Here is a 22042-nt window from a genome sequence, read left to right on the forward strand (position 1 = left end):
TATCCTCTACAACATCCTTGACAAGCATTTATCCCAACATGTACTTGAAACCTCCATGGAGCCCAGTGACTACCAGGACTCCATGGTCTCCTTAATCAGCCCATCCTATTGTTGAATCATGCTCACTGTGTGAGCTCTCTACTTGTAAATCTCGATTCCACCCAATGGTTTCACTTCTGCCTTGGAGTCAGAAGAACCTCCTAATGACGGTCTTTCAAATATATGAAGATATCTGCCTGTCATCTTATCAAACATCAAGTTGTGTCAAGTCCACCTCCTTAATACATCTGGTAACTGCCCATTCCTCTCCATTCTCATTTCCATTATATCCTCTCCCGTGAATTACTCCTAGTGTCCTGGGAAATCTTCCAGCCTCCAGTCTTACCTCTTGCAATCCATTCTTTTTTTTTTTTTTTAACATCTTTATTGGAGTATAATTGCTTTACATTGATGTATTAGTTTCTGCTGTATAACAAAGTGAATCAGCTATATGTATACATATATCTCCATATTCCCTCTCTCTGAGCCTCCCTCCCACCCTCCCTCTAGGTGGTCACAAAGCACCAAGCTGTGCTATGCTGCTGCTTCCCACTATCTATCTATTTTACATTTGGTGGTGTATATATGTCCATGCCACTCTCTCACTTCGTCCCAGCTTACCCTTCTCCATCCCCGTGTCCTCAAGTCCATTCTCTACGTCTGCATCTTTATTCCTGTCCTGTCCCTAGGTTCATCAGAACTTTTTTTTTTTTCTTTTTTAGATTCCATATATATGCGTTAGCATACGGTATTTGTTTTTCTCTTTCTGACTTACTTCACTCTGTATGACAGACTCTAGGTCCATCCATCTCACTACAAATAACTCAATTTCATTTCTTTTTATGGCTGAGTAATATTCCATTGTATATATGTGTCACATCTTCTTTATCCATTCATCTGTCAATGGACACTTAGGTTACTTCCATGTCCTGACTATTGTAAATAGTGCTGCAGTGAACATTGTGGTCCATGACTCTTTTTGAATTATGGTTTTCTCAGGGTATATGTCCAGTAGTGGGATTGCTGGCTCATATGGTAGTTCTATTTTTAGTTTTTTAAGGAACCTTCATACTGTTCTCCACAGTGGCTGTATCAATCTACATTCCCATCAACAATGCAAGAGAGTTTCCTTTTCTCCACACCCTCTCCAGAATTTATTGTTTGCAGATTTTTTGATGATGGCTATTCTGACTGGTGTGAGGTGATACCTCATTGTGGTTTTGATTCTGCAATCCATTCTTAATACATTAACCTGAAAAATGTTTCCAAAATTTTCATCCTTTAAAACAAACAAACAAACAAACAAAAATGCTCAAATAGCTTCTTACTGCCTTCAAGATAAAGCTCAGTTTCTAAACCCTGTTAGCCTTTTATTGTCTGTTCCTTGCTTCTTTCTCCAGGCTCATCACTCATCATTCCTTCCCTTTCACACAATATGTATTAAACTCTGAGTGACTTTGAGTTCCCAAACCCAACTTGCTCTCCCACATGGTCCTTAATACATGCCCTCTGCCTGTAATGTCTTCTTTACCTGTCAAGTGGACTATTCCTACTCATCTTTTCAGGCTCCTCTCTCACTATCCCCCTCACAAAGCTGAACCAGTCACCCCTCCCATGGCACTCCACTCTTAATCCATACTCTAAATATTAATGCACTGCATTAAAATCATCTATTCACTTGTCTGTCTCCTCCACCAAAATGTCGCTCTGTGAAGAAGGGCATTCTACTGCCTTGCTTACTGCTGTATCCCCAGAGTATAGTTCAGTCCCTGGTATATTTCAGGAACATCATTATTCTATGTTAAATAATGAATCCAGCTTCTTCAGTCTTTCCTCATATGACTTGGTCACTAGATCATCCATGATCCTGGTTGTTCCCCTCCACTACCACCCCATATAGCCCCAGGTTTTTATCAGTGTTCCACCTAAAACATGACTCCTGAATTCAGCCTTGATCCTGAGGTCAATAGATGGAGGAAATAATGATAGGAAAGAAATCTAAAATTTTATGTGACCTGTATTTCAGGTCCAGCTATCCCTCTTTCAGCTCCTCTTACTCTGAGGTCTCTCCAGACTTGGTCAGAATTCCAGAATGTAGGACCCTAATAGGTTGATAGCTCTGCCAAACACCTATCAGAGTTTTTGTTTCTCCATATGGGAGTTAACAATAACTTAGCCATCCACTGTATAACATATGCATTAAGCAGAACTTAATAGTTATTAATAAAATATTGATGCATTTGTTTATCTGGCCAAATATTTGAAAATAGCCTGGACCATTTCCAGGTGGTGACTTCATCTTGGAATCCTGCAATGTGAAAGTCTTTGCTGAGTTGTGCTCTTTAATATATACTTTGTGAGTTATTTTCTTCACATATATACAATTTTATTGTTGAGTGGCTGTCTCAGGCAGTAGACTCAGAGAAAACTTTTCATCTTGACAGCATTGAGGGAATTTATTCAATATATTTAAAGTTGTTCCCAAAGTCTTCCATTCTCAAGCTCTCTGTTTTAACAAATTTCCAACAAGCTCTTAAGCTTGTATATTTCTTGACCAACCCATTGCACTTTACTCTTCTTAACGTTTCTAATTATTTCTCATTATTCAATTTTTCTATCCATTTTCATCATCATCAACACTGAGTCTAATTTCAGTCTGATAGTCCTTTTGATCTGTCCTCATTAGCATTTCTTCTATGGCTTCTTAGAGTTCTTGTACACAGTTCAACCATTTTCATATATCTTAAAACTTTTACCCTTCAAAAAGGTGAATAAATGTCCACCAAATGTATAAAATTCTGTGATTAAATAACCACATGCACAGAAATGTATCCAATTCTTACAAATAGTCGCTGAATTTTCCATCATTTATAACATTTATATGTAAACAGACAGGGTATTCACTTGACTAATGAATACCTTCTTATTAATTGGCAATATACAGGTATATCACATGAAAGTTATGCCCAGCTGCACTTTGAAAAAACTTACATAGGAAATTTAGATGATGGGAAGACAGATGGATGAATAGAAAAAGAGGAAGAGAAAGAGATAGACTTTCCTTTTATCCACTTCATGGTTTGAAACAAGATTTAAGATGAAAGTTTTTTCCCTTAAAAAAACTTGTACTGGGCATAGAATGATGAGAAGGGAGTTGAAAGCAGCCTTTCTGAAGAATAGTACCAGCTAAACAATTAAACCAATTCCATAATCCTGGTCAAGTAACCTCTTATATCTAGGCCCAGTTTCCATATCTGCAGAAAGCAAAAAGTTTTATGAGGTTTTTTTCCCACTTCCAAAAGTTTATGATTCTATGATATTAAAAATTATTCTGCAAATACCAAATCATGAATGTGATATATATATTTTATTACAACTGAGGGAAAAGATGTGTAGAAGAGAGTGGGGTGGTGTGGGGTGGGAGATAATGTGGTAGAGACTGCAGACAGAGAATCAAAACATGTATTATTAATTGTAAAAACCTGCTTTAGTCAGAGGCCAGGTGAACAAGGCCTGTAAGCCAGGAACCCAGAAATGTGATGGATTCCCCAGGACAGAAGAATCACAATGACAAGATGAGACCATCTGGATAAGTAGATTGGATAAAAAAAAACAGTCAACACTTATTGGCAATTAATCATTGCTCTCTAAACATATAGAGAATAATTGTGAGAATTGAAAGAGTTAATATTTGTCAAAGCACTAGAACAGTACTTAGCACATTGTAAGTACTCAATAAATATTAGCTGTTACTATTAACAGTTGTACATATTTTATACTAGGTATATTTCTAGAAATATCATGAGACTCAAACATTATCCTCAAATACCTTGATCTGTTGCTAAGGCTCAGAAAAGTTGGAATGTCCACTGACCCACTGGAATTTGGAAATTCCTTTTACTTCTTCAGCCTCTCCCAAGATGAGTGTCAAAAAGTAGAGAAGAGAGATGAGATGATTCTAAAAGACTTCTCTTATCTCTACAAAGTGCAAGCCCATGGGAGTGAGTGGACACAAATGCTAAGCTAGTGTGTCTTGGGTGACTCTTGAAGGGAACTGAAGTGACATATATCAGAGGGCTTCCAGGGACAATCCCGAGGAGGGATCTAGAGCCTAAAGTCCCACAGGAGGTAAAAGGCTGTTCTGAGCCTGAGATGGCCCAGGAATTTTCATTGGTCCTTCCCAGTTTGCACTCATGTGAAGTGTATTCCACGGTGTTACTTGCCAATGTGAAGAGTGTTTGGAAGGAATTCAACTGAGCAGGAATGGCCGTTCCTGGACTTTTGGGGAAATATTTCCCAGGTATACCACATTCCAAATGACCTGGATGGATCATGGGAAGCATGAGGTTGGGGTCCTTGCATGGAAGTAATACTCATCTTGTTAAGTTAAATTATATTTCCAAATGTTCTAAGGAAGCCTGATTTTTTAAATGATAAGATCAATGATATGGTGAAGCTCTAATAAGCTCTAATGTAGTGGTTTCATAAAAAGTGCCTCCAAGATTTAATGTGCACTTAGATGTAAGAATATTTGTGATCTTTGTCACAGGTGGCAATCTTGGTAACACAAAAAACATTCCCATGAGCTTCAGCTCTTCACCTAAGTAGACAAAATGTGTCTGTATATGTATTTATCAGTATTCACTACTATAACAAAGGACCCTAACTTTTCAATGGCTTAACACAGTTTTGAAAATTTATTTCTTGCTGATGACTCAGTTTGCAATGAGGTTTTCCTCCAAGTGATGACACACGGATCCAGGCTGCTTCCTTCCTGTAGCTAAGATTTCACGGAGAGGGATGAGTACGGAGAATATGCACCCAATATTAACACCTCAGGTGGGAATGGCATGTATCACTTCTGTTCACACACTTTGGAAGAGAATTAATGACATGACCCTACCTAGATGCAAGGGGGAGATGGGATATATATCCTCTGGCTGAGCAACCACTGGAAAGGAAAACAGTGACACTTGGTGGTCAACTACCTATTTCTTTCACAGTTGTCCATAAATAAGGACTCTCTTGAAGCACCTCTGCTCAATGATAGAGACGTGGGAACTTCAACATCACTCAAAAACCTGAAAAATAGACAGATAATATAAAAAACAGGTGTGATCAGAGAATCACTCCTCATATATGTATAAATATTAGGCTTATATTTGGTTTTATGATTGCATATAATTTCTTGACTTTGAACCACTAACCCAACTAGAGAAAAAATTTGGTCTATTCTATTCCAGTGAATTAAATCAAGCCTTGTAATTTTTTAATTTGCTTGTTAAAATCTCAGTCACTGATCACAGTTCCAAGCTTTCTAGCTCTCAGTCTCCCATCACAATCCCCTACTTCAATTTCCTCTTAGATATAAGTTTCAGACTATAGATATATAGTTTCGGACTGTGTCACACTCATCTTTCCATGGGTAGAGAGGGCAAAGAGATGGTGGCATATCTGTTTGCATGGCAGTCATGAAGCGAGAACAGAATGATATAAGAAAGAAGCATTCAGAAATTTAAAAAAACAGGTTTTTGAAATTAGAAACATGTGAGCAGAGGAGAAAAATATCAGTGGAAAGCTTTGGAGGTAAAATTAAGAAAATCTCCCTTAACCTACATAAAAATCAAGCATATAAAATAGGAATAAAAAGTTAACAAAACTGGAAGATCACTAGTTCAGAAGCTGAAACATCTGAATAATAGAAAATCCAGAAAGAATAAATAAAGTGTAGGGAGGAAATATTCAATAAAATAATTCAAGAATATTATGAAGACCTGAAAAATATATTCTTTCACATTAAGAGAGCCCCTTAATGCTTAGCACAATAGATGAAAACAGACTCACACTAAGGTACATCATTGTGAAATTACAAAACACTGGGATCAACAAGAAGTCCTAAGAGTTCAATAGAAGACATAGAAATTCACTTAAAAAGTATTAGTAATTAAAACTGAGTTGGATTTTCAAGAGCAACACTGGAAGTTCACAGACAGTGGAAGAATATCTTCAAAATCCTGAAGAAAATTATTTTCTCTCCTAGAATTCTACACCTACCCAAACAGTCAACAGATAATGATTTGAGAAGATAGAATAAAAACATTTTCAGGTGTTCAATGTCTCAAAAAATTTACCTCCCGCAAACTCTTTCTCAGGGAGCTATTGAAGAATGTATATTACCTAAAGGTGAGAATAAACCACTAAAGAAGAATTCATAGAACACAGGTGTTAGAAGAAACAACACACATACATACACACACACACACACACACACACACACACACACACAAGAGCTAGGGGAATCTTTAGGATGATGATAAAGAGGTTCCCAGGATGGGTGATATGCATCAAGCACAAAAGGAAATGACATAGTGGAACAAGTTCAAAAATTGTGACCAAGGACAATATAAGACTTCATACCTATAGCTGCCCTTCCCCTAGAACAAAGAAAGGCATAAGGAGAATCAATGGAACCATCACTTTTACTAATGACGTCCAAGAGATGATGCTATATGGCTGAAATACAATGATGAGGCAATAAAGTATAAGTACATATATTATAACATATATACACATATTATATTTATATAATACATTTACATATATACAATAATTCTGAATGATAAACAAGAAGCAAGTAATATTTGTTATCTCTGGAGAAACGAATTTGGTGCTAGGAGAAAAGAGGTGTGAGAAGGACTTAATTTGCATTATATGATTTTGTTCCTTTTAGAGATTTACTATGTGTGCATGTTACCTATTCATAAAAGTTGTGACACAAAATGCATTCTCTTAAAAATGATAGATATACATATCTTTGACTCAACAATTCAACCTCTCAGAAATGATCCAATAGTTAACATTTGCATATGTAAAATCATGTAAGAGAATATTTGTTGCAGCATTTGTTGTAAAAGGAAAAGACTAGAAATGATCTAAATATCCATCAAAAGGAGTATGGTGAAATAAATTCTGTACCACTGCACAGTGAAATACTGTGTAGCCTTGTAAACAAGAATGGGAAAATTCATTAAGAACTGATGAGGAATGATCTCTAAGACTCATGGCTAAGTAGAAAAGGTGACTATAGTCAATAATATACTATATTTTATATTTGAAAGTTGCTAAGAGAGTAGATCTTAAAGGTTCTCATCACAAGAAACAATTGTAGCTATTTTGGTGATGGATATTAACTAGACTTATTATGGTTATCATTTCATAAAATATACAAATATCAAATAATTGTGCTGCACACCTGTAACAATATAATATATGTCAATTATACCTCAATTTTTTTAAGAAAGAAAAAAAGGTAAGGCAGTAAAACGTATGTATAGTATGCTACCATTTTTGCATAAAAAGAAAGAAAATAGAATATGTATTTGCACTTTTTATATGTGCATAAAATATCTGTGGGGAGAGAAAACACCAGAAAAAGATAACATTAGTTGCTCCTTTATTTTCTTCATAGCATTGTCATTACATGAAATTACCTCACATATTGATTCAATTATGTGTTTATTTTCTGTTTCCTCCACTAGAACGTAGGCATCAGAGGGGCAAGACTCCGTCTGATAAATTCACATCTGCATTCTCTACAACTAGTGTCTGGCACACAATAGGTGCTCAATAAATGCTCGTAGAATGCTGTTTGAAAGGAAACAAGCCTTTTCTCTATGATGTGACCCACCCTGTAGGTGGATGATGAACAGTGACCACAAGACTTCAAAGGATAGTCTAGCTTCAAGGCAAAAAAAAAAAAAAAAAAAAAAAAAGCCAAACAAGAATTCACAAGAAACTGTTAATGGAATAACAAGGAATGTAAAATGTCAGCCTTCATCTATTGGTAATTGTTACAGCATATTCTGTCTCTGACTGAATGTTCCACAAACAAGCAATTAAGGTAATCTTCATCACAGGAGGTAGTTGGAAGAAGTCAAAGCCACAACATGTTTCAAACAGCTGGGGAACAGCAGAAATACTGGAGAAAAAAAAAAAAAACACAACATCCTGTGAGCTGGTGTTTTCGTAGAATTTAAAAATAAATGTCAGGAGATGGAACACAATCATTTATGAGGCACCAAATTAGATTCTTGGGTTGCTACAGTTGTTCAGAGGACAGAACAGAGATTTCTAGAGGTTAACTTGGCAATGAATGAGCAATTGCTTGTGGATATTTGTTAGTTTGTAAAGGTAGTCAAGATTCAAATTCTCAGGTCATAATACTTCCAACATGTTTATAATTTGTCCTATTCTTAAATGTATATTTAAAATTAAAAATATTCTCCCAAAATTCTTCACAATAGGACACAAAATCTTTCGGATTTTTCAAACTCTTTTGAGTGTGGGGTTAACAGACACACTCACTCAGGCATTCACAGACCTTCCTCCATGCCCATACTTAACCCTAGTTCTGGCTTTATCCCCTTTATTCCCTTAATTTGGGGTCATGTGACGTTTCACTGCACAGATTTAATGTCCTCACACAGTACCCTCTGATCTCAATGACCTCCATTATTCCAAATGTAGTAGTTTCTGAACATAACTTTTGCCCATTCTATTCACGTCAAGAAAGGTGATACTGATAGGAAACTAACCTGGTCTCTTGATTTCTAGTGGGCACCACTGCCAATTTCAGCAGTGGCTTTTCGTTTCTTATTAGCCCAGGCATAGCAGATGCTGTCAGTATCTGGCCTATGTTCCCTGGGCATTTCCTTCCCCTATCTGAAGGATCTGAAGTCTGCTTAAAGCAAAGACCTGCTACTGACTTGGACCTCTTTTATTCTGACAGTGGGAGTCCCCTCAGCTGACCCAGGGCAGGCCAGAACTGCCAGAGACTTAGCGCCCCTGGAGCAGACCCCACCTGGTGACACCAGCTTGTGGATATCAGGCTGAGGTGTGCTTTACTGACTCCCTAAACTCCCCAGGGACCTGCTCAGTCACACAGTCTTGTTCGATTGCCATCCCTTCCCAGTCTCCTCACCCCCCCTTCTGGTGTCTCCTGGAGTCTACTTTCATATAAACTACTTCTGACTGAGTCCTTGTCTTGGTGTCTACTTTTGAGAGAACCCAACTAAGACAACAAACAAAGATATAAACGAGATATAAATAAATAAAATTGAGCTTCTGTTACAATTTCCAGTGATGTTTGCAATTTCTTAGGATCATGTCTTCTAATACTGTATTTGTGCAAGACTGGTCTTTGAAGTTGAACAGCACCCTTCTGAAATTCAGTAATAATGTTTCCTTAAAGAAGAACTCTTACCCCTTGGTAAAGGAACTTCCAACAGTTTTAAATATTGTAGTTTGTCTGGAATGGGATGTTGACATGATTTAAAGGAAATAGGCACACAAGCTTGAGAGACTTCTGAGTAAGGCAGGATAGTGCTGGGAGCTAAGTGTTTAATTTCAATGCAGAATTCCTGTTAACGTCTTCAAGGCATGCCTAGAGCACTGCCAAGTACTAAGTGTAGTTAAATAAGAGTTGTGATTCTTGCCAAAATAGATTTTGTAGTTGAAGAAATAGACATATAATACTCACTCTAAAATAGACTTAAAATAGCCACTTATTCCTCCAAATTTATACTTTCAGCTAAAAAAATAATCAAGATTGTATCTTAGTCACTTCACTACTACTGCTTCACATAAAGGAATGGAGAGTTCATAAAAATGCGTCCTGGTGCTGTGTTCTGGATGTTTGTGTCCCCCCAGAAGTCATATGTTGAAATCCTAATGTCCAATGTGATGGTATTAGGAAGTGGAGCCTTTGAGAGGTGCTTACATCATGAGGGTGAAGCCCTCATGAATGTGATTAATGCCTATATAAAAGAGAATCTACATGGTTCCCCAGTTCCTTCCTCCAGGTGAGGATACAATGAGAAGTCTATGACCCAGAAGAGGGCCCTCACCCAACCATTCTGGCACCCTGATCCTGGACTTTCAGCCTCCAGAACCGTGAGATATATATTTCTGTTGTTTATGAGCTATCCAATCTCTGGTATTGTGTTATAGCAGCCAAAACAGACTAAGTAATGACTATATACCTTTCAAATTACATTCAGATGGTGGCAGCAATGACAAGAAAAATCACATTAGTACTAACATTTGTTACAGCATTTCTTAATTTAGCAAGTACTTTCTCTAACAAGTAGACCTCTGTGACCAGTATGTTACACAAACATAGGCTCTCTCCAATGGAATTTATTCATTGTCACTAGGCAGCCTGTCCTTACAACCCAACCAGAATGCAATGTCATGCAATGCCAATGGCCAGCCTCATGAAATAACTCCTTGCAACTCTAATGGAAAAGGCTTATCAAATTTGTGAGTGATAAGAAGCTAGATGGGAGAGCAAATACGTGGAAAGAGAAAAACAAAACCACAAAAGATCTTTATTGGCTATCATAATATTCCTATTATGTTCATTACTAACTGAACAACTGGCATTGATCATGCATAACAAAAACAAACAATTTAAATTGTCCTCACTACTCCCTTCTAAACTTGTTCCATTAACTCATTCTTTACTGTCTATGGATGAAATCTTGGACCTGTCCTGTAGCATTTCAGATTGCTCTTAGAAAATAATCAAATAGTTACTTGACTAGGGTATGAAAATGTCCAACCCAGTTTAATAACCACAAAATTCTCAGTCCAATCCAGGGTAATTGTCAAAGCTTTGAATTCTTATCCAATTAAAGCTTTTCCCTACCTCCACCCAGCTCAGGTCTGATTTGGGTTTAGATGTCTAGAATGAGGGAGTGAGTGGGTCAGCTTCTTCACTATTTTCTAGCTTCACTCCCACTCAGTGACTATGGTCCCTCTAGTTTCTGGCCCCTCTGGGGATGGAGCAGGTGGAATGAAAAGAGGAATGTGGGCTAAGAGTTCTGTCGTGACTGGCAATTGATTATTGTCATTGCTGCTCTCTGAGCATGAGGGAAGTTCAAAGCTAATTCTCTTTTGTGGGTTCCTCAGAGATTCTCTGCTGGGGACTTCCACTTGGCAGGTCCCTCGACTAGGAAATGCCTTTCTCACAGCTTATCTGTTAAGACTCCTCCCCCATCCCCAGGGCATTCTGGTGTTAGTCTCTCTGTTCACCCTCTAGGACTTCAATTGGACAAGACACTTTTTAAGACAACCCAGACCAATTTCCTATTGCAGGGTCCACACCTGAGCCATGGAAACATGGACTTAACCCTTGCTCACTGAATGAGTAGCTTTCTCCACATGTAGCTCTGTTGCATCCCATTTATCTGCACATGCCCTCCTGCCCTTAGAATTTTCCTGGCAAGAGTCCAACCCCAGTCCTTGGGTTCCCAAACTCCATGGGATGCCTTAAAGTTCCTCTCACATAGTTTGAACTGAGAGAGATAAGTCCACACCTCTCTACATGGGGGCGGAAAGTCAGTGCCCAAGGATTGCAACAACACTCCTCCACCTTGCCTCTTTTGTGTCCAGGTAATGGATGATAGGCTAGTGCTGGCCAGATTTCTATAATACCTTAGGGCAGTCTGCATTCTGCATGTGTGCTCTAATCGCTCTGTCTAGGAAATTTGGGTGTTTGGGGCCTACTTTATTATTCACAGCTTTTGTAGACTCGGCCAAAACTGAAACAAAAAAGGTCTCCTTTTAAATACTGTATAATAACATAAAATTTAATGATGGCCTAATGAGAGGGAGAAAATTATATTCACTAGAAATTTTGAAAGGAGAATGCTGTATTTGTTTAGAATAAATTCCATGAGAAAGAAGCTGAGGTCCCCAAGGGACCTGATTGTGGGTAGAACCTCCTTACATGGCAAAGATTGTAATTTTTTTTAGATTGTGCTAGGGAAGGGGGAAGCTGAAATAAAGCTAGTGAAATGGAGAAGACTATGTAGACCATATTTACCCTTCCTATTATCACTCTGGGGACTTTAATATACATTAAAGCATTAAAATATCCATAGTGATAAAATGCACTGAGAGGATTTCTAGTTTAAACCAATGAAAAGCCTGATTTATGTAGTCTGTAAGGCCCAGGTAGAGTGTGATAGTTCACACTGTGTGGGAATACAATAGTGGAAGAAAGCATGATTAAGCTGGGCCTAGGAAAGCAAAGTACTGTTAAGGAGTTATCAAGACAGTACCAGGTTACAGAATTAGAATTCTACCCAACGTTAACCAGAACACTGAGTGGTGGGGCATCTCCAGCCCATCCACCACGGTATAGTGAGAAAAATAAGACATGATGTTTATTCCTGAAACTGACCTTCTAAGTTCCCAGTGGAGATAATTAAGATTTACAATAGAATGACAGACCGCATTCAGCTCTGTTCTCAATCCCTGGTTCTGCCAATTTAAGTGATCTTGGAAAGTTCTTGATATTCCATCCATAACTTCAGTTTATTCATTTAAAAAATGATGCTAATGAACATCTCACAAAATTATTCTGAGAGGAATTTACACTTGTGAAAATGTAATACCATACCTGGGGTATGGTAGGCATTTAATAAATGTTAGTTTCTTTTTTCCTTCCTTATTGTCCCATCATGAGTAAAAGGAATTAGGTGGTAGAATTGAAAATAAACTCAGTAAGACTCAATAATATGATATAGCTTCCCAAAATAATAATGCAAACTCAGATTGCCTTTATAGAAGCAGCATGTCTGGAATAATGGAGATGATGGCCACACTAACACATCTGAATTTTTTTTCAGTTCTAAGTACCATACTTAAAATGGGATAGAAACTATTTGAAGCATTTGTAGAAGAAGGCAAATGAAGATGATTAAGGGCTTCAAAATGATTTCATTTGAGGCATTATTTTTAAAAATTGGAATGTATCTCATGAAGAAGAGAAAACTGAGTGGGGAGGCAAGAGGGCTACTGATAGTTGAAGGACCAATATACGGAAAAAGGAACTAGATTTGTTCAGCAAGGTTCCAAGCATTGATGTTATAGCAGAAAGAATACTAGATATAGGTCAAGAGAATTCCAGCTAGATTCCTCTGCTGGCCAGTTGTGGGATCTTGGACAAGTCATTTTGCTTTTCTGGGCCTAACTTTTTCCATCTACAAAATGAGTGTAAACTATATCAGTATCTTTTAAAGTCTTTAAAAGTATCAATGGTAAATAAATTTTACATTGCAACCCAACAGACACACACACACACTACACACACACATATATAACAAAGTTTTACAAAACAAAATGTGTCCTTGCTACAGGTGATGTACTCTGATATGTTATTCTATTTCACTTTTATAAAATGCTGGTTGAACCCTACTAATTTCTTTTTTATAATCCACTAGTGGTTTCTGCAGTTTGGAAACCATTGGAATATGACACCTAGAAAGTCCTTTACAATTCTGATCTTTGATAATTCTGTGAAGAGTAATTGATCTTTGGAAATTTCTAGGAACTTATTTCATTTAATATATAAAAGGCCTTCCAAATGGTTAGGGAAGTCCAAAGAGATAATGAGATTCATGCAGGGTAGGATGCTCCCTGTCTTGGCAGGCATGCAAGCATAAATTGAATGACAATTTAGTTGGAATTTACAGAAGGGATTTAAACATTACGTGGTTGATCTATACAATCTTTGATTTTCTCTGCCAGTGCTGATCATAAGTGATTCGACAATTATCATGAACATTTGTTTACAAATGAAAACTAAATGTCAATGTAGACAAGTATTTAAAAATAAGACAATGTTTTTACCATTATCCTTTCTTTCCCAAATATTTTGGAATAACTACAAAGGATTAACAAAGGATACTTGAGGAATCTGAGAAATAGAAGTTGTTTGCTGCTCATCTGTCAAGCTCTATTCCAGCTTTTGCCTGTAATGTTTTTTAAAATGTTTTGTCCAGCCTGATTTTTCCTATTGCTTTAAGAAAACCATATTGGAACTACTAAATATACTTACTTGTTCAGAAATTAGAATGCCTCTAGATTAGATCACACTAATAAAAAGAATCATAAGGTTTATGAAAGTATTAACCTCCAATTGAAACATATATCTGGTTAGGTACAATAGAGCAAGATGTTTCCATCTCTCTGAGAGAATCTGTGACATGCCTATGAAAAGGGAGGAAACAACTTGACACTGTTCCTGCTGTAGAATTAGAGGCCATGACTGAACTTGATAAAGCAACAAATGCGTACACCTCATCATCCCACGGTGACAATAACACTGAATGCCGGCTGATTTGCGCTTAGAAAATATAACTCCTTCCTACAAATTCTAGCTTGGTTTATGCCCCGAAAGTGGATAGCTCACCAGAAAGAAGGAGAAATGGTCATTCCTGGGAGAAAGCCTGCTTCAATAACCATGTCCATTTTTCTCTGATGCACATGTTGTCCTCAGAGGTCATTTAAATTTTGCTGCCCCCACTCCCAACCCTGTCATATGGGGAAGAGGTAAGTGGCCAACACACTCAGACATTGAATTAGATTCTGTTTACATTGAACCCATATGGTTATGTTTTTTGCAACTGGTTATGAGTTTGCAACTAGCCTCAACTATAACTATTTTATCTGTTTCTAGTTGGACCAAAAAGTTAAATTTCCATCAGATCCATTCAAGTCGTTTGGCTCCACAATTCACTTAATTTCCAAATTTTCCTATTTAAAACATTTTGGAGTGATAGGAAGCAAATTTATAGCCTGTCTGATAGATTGGAATATTCTATGATGCCTTACCCCTCAGATGCTTCACAATTTTCTGCCTGAGCTTACTCCAAAAAGAAAAGTAACCTCTACTAACATTTTGTTTATCATCTCCTTCCCTAATACACAATTAGGAGTGGCTCTGGAGAAGGGGGTGCTTTGTGGGCCTTCAGAAGAGAAAATATACAGACCTAGGGGCCCCTGATCATACCTCTTAGTGTTGTGGCTGTCTGAGGCAGCAAGAGAGTAGAGACATGGTACATTAATTATCTGTTGCTGCATAATATTTAATGGTTTAAAATTTGGTGCCTTAAAAGAACAACAATTCAGCTCACACATCTGTGGGTTGACCAGGTGTTTCTGCTAATCTGGGCTAGGTTTACTCATATGTCTCCCTGCTCACCTATTTGCTATGGTCCAGCAGCCAGAAACAAGCTCTTAGGCAAGGAGGGTTTTTGCAGACATTAATGTTTAGAAGTGAAATCCTCAGGGCCTACTTCACTATAGATACAGCCTATCTCCAATTTCCTTTGTGACAATTATAAGAGCCTGCATTTGAATCCATATTCAAGTTTACCAAATTATATTTTTATGTTATCTCATTTACTCTTCCCAGCTTAGACATGGAAAAGATTTTACAGATGAGGATATGAAAGCTCCAAATGTCCTGTAATTTGTACAGGATCAAATCACATTTAAGTAATAGCAGAGATGTATCCCCAATTCTAACTGTGATCTCTTTGTCTGGAATTCTATCTTTTGTTTAGTTGAAAAACTCCTACCTATCTCTCTTTGACCTAGTTGGAAAGTTGTGATTTTAAAATTCAAACACATAAATGATGACAATTACTATAAATCTAAGTAAGCAAAAAAAAAAAAAAAAAAAAGATAAGAAAAAAGATGGTTGGTGGGGACACAGGAGGCCTTTTCCTGCACACACCTTAGAGAGGGGAAGGGACTAAAACTGTCTGACAGATGGGAGGGGAAATGCCAAAATACACTACAGATGGGGGAAAGTATTTAGAGATCTTATCTTAAAATTCAGAGAGAAGCCAAAATAAGAACTTTTTACTGAAACTTTAATAGGGACTCTAAGGAAGATGTTTGCTTAGTTGCCAGATCCTGTAATATCAGAGGTGACAATTAGAGGCTGATCACTGCTATTTGGACATAAAGAGCCAAGGGTGAACACATGCCTGAGGGAACTTCTAGGTAAGGGGCTGGTAAGGAGAGAGAGCACATCCATTCAGTGTCCTCCTGTGAAAACCGTTCTGTTGGTCTCAGTTGCCAGGAGAACTAAGATGCTTTACAGTGGGGAAAATTAGATCTTCCAGTCCCATCAATTCTGCCTGGTACATATGGGTCAACCAAGGAGAGAATCAAAAGGAGAGAGAAAGATCACTTTAAGGGGTTGGGGTGAGGTTGAAGAAGAGGTGGGTGTAGCTGAGGAGGAAGAAGAAGGCTGACTTTGGTGGAGAGAAGTTGGAGAAGAGATTAACAGGTAGTTGTGCCAGGTGCAAAGGAAAGAGTCATGGATCACAGACGCAGAAAGGCAGACAGGAAATGAAGTGTAGCCTGTGGTTCTGGGTCTCTGAAAGCTGGAGTGGCCTTCCTGACAGCTCAGCCCTCCCCTCCGTTTTCTCAAGGAAGAAACAAAAGTTCAGAGAAGTAAAATGACCTACTAGAGCCCTGGCTGATGGTGAGTTTGCCAGGACAGAAATGCAGGTGTCCTCACTTCCAGCCCTGAGACAGGAGCTAGAAGGGATGAAGGTGAGCATTGATGGAGACTACACTTTTCCAGACTCTGTACCCAGGGCACCACATAGGCACTCCTCACATCAGTCCCTTGGGGGACACGGACTTTTCTCCCTGATGATGCAACTGGGGATCAGAGAGATAAAGTGCTTACTCAAGGTGCAAAGGTAGGAAGCTGAAGATTTGGGATAAGATCCAGACTGACCCCCAAACCAGCTCCAAAACCAGCACTATGGACACTGGGGCCTGCTGCCTTTTCACCCACAAGAAAGCAATAAGGATTCCAATGACCAAAGGACATGTCAAAGCCAAATCAAGACAAAGTTAGGTATAATAACCATTCCCTTTCTGCCTCCCCCTCCCACCTTTTGGCAGCACCATATATTTTTTATCTAAAGGGAAAGAATGCAAGAAATAAATAACTTCAGAATTTTAGGACAAGGAAAATTGGAAACACCTAGAGACAAAAACTTTTACAAAATTCCATGGTGTTTCCAAAATAAATAGAAGGAATTACTCCCGAATTTTATAAGAACGCGTTAGTTAAGGTTTTGACCAAGGACCCAACTTGATTCATCAATTATTTTCTTAATAAGGAAAAGAGAAAGGAATTAGACATTGGAAGTCTTCGACTCCATTGAAAGTAAAGTATAAAGTATAAAAGCAGAGTGGCAGCCTTGCTCACCCTCAGAATGATGTATAATGCCCTACGGTGTGTAATTAGAAAGAAAGTCAGTGGCCAACTGCTTGCCTATCTATCCATCCTAAAAGAAATAGTGATGCCTGTTAAAGAAGGAAGATCAATGCCACAGCATCTCATGCAAACAGGTCAAAAGGAGGCACTGGACAAGACAAAGGAAAGGAGTTTCTTTTTTGTTTTTTAGTTTTTTAAACAAGTGAGATGGCATGGAAATTTGAGGGGCTGGGGGTGTATTCTAACACTGCTCCTAATTGTAACTGTTGGCTCAAGAATGAGTCAGACTCAGAGTTGGAAATGAACTTTGCAGGCTTCTGAAAAGATTAAAATCACAGGAGGTATAGAATCCAGGCCGCTGCAGGTGTCAACAACAGATTGCCCTGATAAAAGGAGTTCTGGTCTGTTCCAGGGTGTACAGTGGTGTTTGAACAGTGGAGAATAAAGAGGTGTGCACTGATTCTCAAACTGTATGGACAGGTCTGGGTCACTGAAGTGTAAGATTTCAAGGGCATCCGCAGTAAGAATTTCTCACTTTCCCCACATCACCTCATCCTCCCCCTTGAAATTCCATTTTTAGAATTTCATCATTTCTTCAGTGTGGCAATTCTAGTAGGAGAACACATCATTAATACCTCAGAAGTTAATTATAAATGAATGTTAAATTATGTCAGACGCTGTTTTTTATCCACTGAGGACATCACATGATATATTCCTTAAATGTGTCAATGTGATAATTTGATTGATTTTCAGGCAACCTCTCATTCCTGGCATAAACACAACTTGGTCATAATGCTTTTCTCTTTTTATATATTCTTGGATTTAGTTTGCTAATATTTTTAGTATAGCATTTATGTTCCTAAATGAGATTGGCCTGATATTTTTCTTTCTCATAATGTCCTTGCCAGGTTTTGATATCAAGGTTATACAAGTGTACTAGTTTTCTGTTGCTGCCATAACAAATCACCACAAATCTAGTGGTTTAAACAACACAAATCTATTCTCTTACAGTTTTGAGGTCAAAACTCTGACACAGACCTCACTGGGCTAAAGGAAAATCAAGGAGGCAGCGCTGTGTTCCTTTTTGAAGGCTCTAAGGAAGAGTCTGGTTCCTACTCATTCAGATTGTTGCCAGAATGCGGTTCCTTGAAGTTGTAGGACTAAGATTCCTGTTTTCTTGCTGGCTGTAAACAAAGAGTCAGTCCCAGCTTCTAGAGGCTTCTGTATATTTGTCTGGAAACCTTCATGCTCCATCTTCAAACCCAGTCAGAGTCCTCTGTTGTCACATCTCTCTGTTCCTTCTTCCTGGTCACATCTTGCTCTGTCAACAGCCAGGAAAGCTTATTAGCTTTTAAAGTCATGTGACTAGATTGAACCCACTTGGATAATTTAGGACGATCTCCTTTCTCAGGGACAATAACCTATTTATATCTGCAAAGTCCCTTTTGCCAAGTATGTGACATATTCCCAGATACTGAGGATTAGGCCATGGACGTCTATGGGGAGCCATTATTCTGCCCACTACAACCAGTAAACCAGGGAGTTTACTCTCTTCTTCTAGTCTCTGAAACTGTTAATGTTTTTTTTTCCTTCCTTGAATGTTCGATGAAACTTTCAGCAAAGCCACAGGAGTCTAAAATTTCCTTAGTGAAAATGTTTTTGTGTTTTTATGACTAGTAATATTGTTCATGATAAGATAGGCTCTTCTATAGTAACAAGTACATTCAGAGTCTCAGTGGTATAAGACAGCAAAGGCTTATTTCTCCCTCACATCACACTTGAATACAGGCTGGGCAGATCTTTTTGATGGCTACCCTCCAAGCTGCCACTCCGTGATTCAGGCTGCTTTTAAAAAGTGGAAAAACCAAAATATGCATCAATAGTAGAATGGAAAAAAAAAATAGTAGAATGGGTAAATAAATTATAGTATATTCATACTTGGGAATAATCCATAGCAATGAAAATGAACAAATTATAACTACATGCAACATCTTGATGAATCTTACAAACAATGTTGTATGCAATAAGCAAGAAATAAAGAAGTCATATAGAATTATTCCAATTATATTAAAGTCAAAGTCAGGCAAAACTACTCTATTTTTTAGGGATGCATAATAAAAGTAAAGCAAGAAAGAAATTACATGAAAGTCAGGGCATTGGTTATCTCCAGGTGAAAAAAATGCTTTAGATTACTCCAGGTTCTAAAACCCTCTTTCAAGGAATCTTGAAACCTAAGACTATCTTAAATTCATGATCACCACCATCAGAAGCTTCTCCTTGCCTTAATAATGGAGTGGATCTTAAAGGTGTATTTCCCAAAGATACAAAAAAAATCTATTAAATTATTTTAAACAGCACTGCATACCAGAAAGAGGTTTTTCATATGGAAAAGAGTTTTGAAGTGGAAAGAGGCAGAGAGAAAATGTTTTCCCTCACCCTCACCTGTTGGGGTGAGATGAAGCTGTACTTCTGTTTCAACCCCTACTCTGGTCAGGAATATTCATTCAATTCACTTTTACTTCCTAATTCCTTTAGTGTATGTGCACACATGTGTTAATTGATGCACACTTGCACATATATGACTTACTCTAGGGGGTGACTTTCACATAGAATACAACATGAATTGTTCCCCTGAGAAATCACATGCATGTGTGTGTGTCTGTGTTTAAATTACCATGTGTATTATAGCCATTTATAGGTCTTCCACTATAGTACTGAGGTTTCAGTACATATTCTTTAATAACCACAGTCGAAATAATCATAGTTTAAAATCACCAAACAACAGACTGAAAAGGGGGCAGTCACATTTTACAGTCAATGTAGCCATGTTTGCAGGTCTGTTACTGGTTGGCTGTGATCATACACAGATTTAGATGGTGTTTTCTTCAGTTCCCCTAAAGCACCCAGTTCCCAAACTGCATCCCTTGGAACCACAGTAATCTCTAAGGTATTATTAGATGTTTTATGAACAAAAAACAAAAGTGGCTTTGCTTCAAAGTAATTGAGAGAAAAGGATTAATTAAACGATGTTAAAACCTTGTTTTGACCATTTGGAGTCTCAGATGTATAAGGCATCTCCAAGTAAGGACACATGGAGCAGCATTCCCAGACTTATTTGTGGTTTTGGTTGGAAATGCTACCCCGGACTAGTGATTCTCAAATAATATTGACTGTAACACATATCAACAGAGCCAAAATAATAAAGAAAAAGACCTCAATGGCTTACTTTACTTATCCATTCCCAATTGCCATTGAAAAGAAAAAAACATCAATGGAATTGTACGCTTTCACTTACAAGACTTACACAGGAAACATAATAATATTTTGATTCATTTTATGGTCCATCGGCAGATTTTCATGGCCCACCATAGACATACTTGAGGAACACTGCCTTGGAGCATATAGCTTTTTGTAAATATTTAAATGGCTACTACTCAGTGGAACTCACTGTAAAGATGTAAACTTGGTCATAATTGTTGATTATCTCAACCTAAATGCAATAAATTATAACAAGCCACATAGGGGGAAAAAAGGTCTTTTCTCTCTTTAAAAACTGTAATTTATTATCTACTGTACTAACTCTTGACTTTTAAGAATAGTATTTCCATAATCATCTATAGTTAAGTCAAAAATGTGGGACAATTTTGCAAGAATGCATGCTATAAAAAATTCCATACCATTAAATAATTATCTCATAAGCCATTTAATGAAGTATGATGAGATTTTTTACCCCATGGTTGGAGTTATTTGCCTTCAAGATAACTGAACTCAATAACCCTACAGAGTGTCAAAGGGGGGAAGTATTTCCATATGTTAAATAGCTTCCGTCTAAGGAACATGACACAAATGACCAGGGGGAGGGCTACTAAAACCACATGTTAGTCATCTCTGACAACAACCAGGAAACTGTGCTTATATTACAAGACTAGTGAGTAAAGCATTGCAAGACAGCAGGTGTGGGCTCCAGAAATATTTTCATGATTGTGTACAATCCTTGTTCCTAATCTCCTTCTCAGACTCACCTGGCCTGTTCTAGAAGGGGAACTGAGGCAGAAGTCTCACTGAAGACTAAACAGGGTCACAGCTTACTTGTTAACAGCCACAGGCAGATGTGTCTCTGAACCAGCAAAATGTTTTCTCCATAACTGGCTTAAGCCAGTTCCTCTTTTCCTCCACTCCCTCCCTCCAAACACACTCTGCATATTTATTCTCTGAGAGTCACCTGTTAGCTACATACATACAGCATAGCCATTTGGTCTCCAGTCAGGAACAAGCTGCTACTATTGAAGTGTGTTTTAACCAGAAATAAATATGAGTTGCTGGGCAATTGCTTAGCCTAAGAGCAAACAGGCCGGCAATAATTAAGTGGAGATAGTCCTTTTAATTTTTTAAAAGTTAATTCTTGGAATAGTAAGAACTCTCTTACTATTAATTTTTGGAGATAATGCTTTCTATTAGTAAATGCATCACTGTCATTTATCATGAAAACCTCTATGAAATATGTGATTTTTACTGCATATGTGCAAAACAAAACATAGAGATGTTCTAGCCAAGAATACAAAATTGAAGTTAAACATGCTTCCTGATATCTGAATTTGTTTATTCTTCCTAGAAAGAAGAGGGAACAAGTGACAAAGAAATCATATTTTTCACAGTTGAAAATCTTTTGTTTAGTGGATCCACTAATTCCTCAAATATATATTGAAGATTTGCTATGTGCCAGACACAATGCTGGGTGGGGGGAATAAGTAAAAAGAGCCTGCAAACTTCCTCACACTTCTTCCTATGTCATACCGCCTTTAGTTCAAAGCTCATTAAGTGAAGGTCATGGGTCTTACTAGTCCTTATCAGTGTAGTATCTAACATGGAGTCTTGTAAATAACAATGATGGAAATAACTGCTGAC

At 37.7% G+C, this 22042-nt stretch overlaps 1 long non-coding RNA gene across 1 annotated transcript; it reads right to left on the reverse strand.

Annotated features, from left to right (window-relative positions):
- Positions 1–244: 244 nt before the first annotated feature.
- Positions 245–19034, reverse strand: LOC309664543. Its single transcript, XR_014265911.1, has 2 exons — positions 8811–19034; positions 245–8760 (listed from the first exon to the last, which is right to left on the reverse strand). It is a non-coding gene; the product is annotated as an uncharacterized lncRNA (long non-coding RNA).
- Between the last annotated feature and the right edge of the window lie 3008 nt (positions 19035–22042).

The sequence above is a fragment of the Balaenoptera physalus genome (genome assembly GCF_965194825.1).
Source record: "Balaenoptera physalus genome assembly, chromosome: 7".
In the NCBI taxonomy this organism is placed as follows: Eukaryota; Metazoa; Chordata; class Mammalia; order Artiodactyla; family Balaenopteridae; genus Balaenoptera; species Balaenoptera physalus.